Source organism: Schistocerca gregaria, chromosome 3 (assembly GCF_023897955.1).
Source record: "Schistocerca gregaria isolate iqSchGreg1 chromosome 3, iqSchGreg1.2, whole genome shotgun sequence".
Classification (NCBI taxonomy): domain Eukaryota; kingdom Metazoa; phylum Arthropoda; class Insecta; order Orthoptera; family Acrididae; genus Schistocerca; species Schistocerca gregaria.
In genome coordinates this window covers 669,192,575-669,193,201 of record NC_064922.1, presented here as the reverse complement: position 1 = coordinate 669,193,201, position 627 = coordinate 669,192,575, and positions in this window count along the sequence as shown.

Here is a 627-nt window from a genome sequence, read left to right as displayed (position 1 = left end):
GGAAACCCCAATTTTTATTGCAGATTGGGGTTCTACTTCAAAAAGTAATCAAGTTTTGTCTGAAACATTTTTTTAACTCATTGACAGATGGCGCTGATATTGAGAAAAACTGAAATTTGGGATGAACTCTAATTTATTTGAAATAATCCGAGAAGGACGCATGAAATCAATATAAAAAGTGCACCACTTATTTCATTACGCCAAATTAAGCTATTTTTTTTTTTATAAAATATATCTACGGGTCACAATTTTTGATGGAGGCGGAATGGTATTAAAATCTCGTTAGGGAACTCTTCACACCTTGCATTACACACCAGACTGTGGCGCTACCGTGGCCAAACTGCAAACTACTGCTCAGTATAAAGGTCGGTGCAATGCGATCAGACGTCACTGCACTTTCAGATTACCAACTGACGAAAATAAATTATTCTTTAGCGATACGTGGCTCACTATCCTCCTACAGAGATTGTAGATATGATGTTAATTTGAGGTGAATGCCATAACAATTACGCTGCAGCTGCGCAGTTGTATGGGGATCGTTTCCCAAATACACGACATCCAAGTGAAAACATTATTCGAAATTGCACTCAATTAGTTCGAAATTGATACATGCACCATCCACCTCGT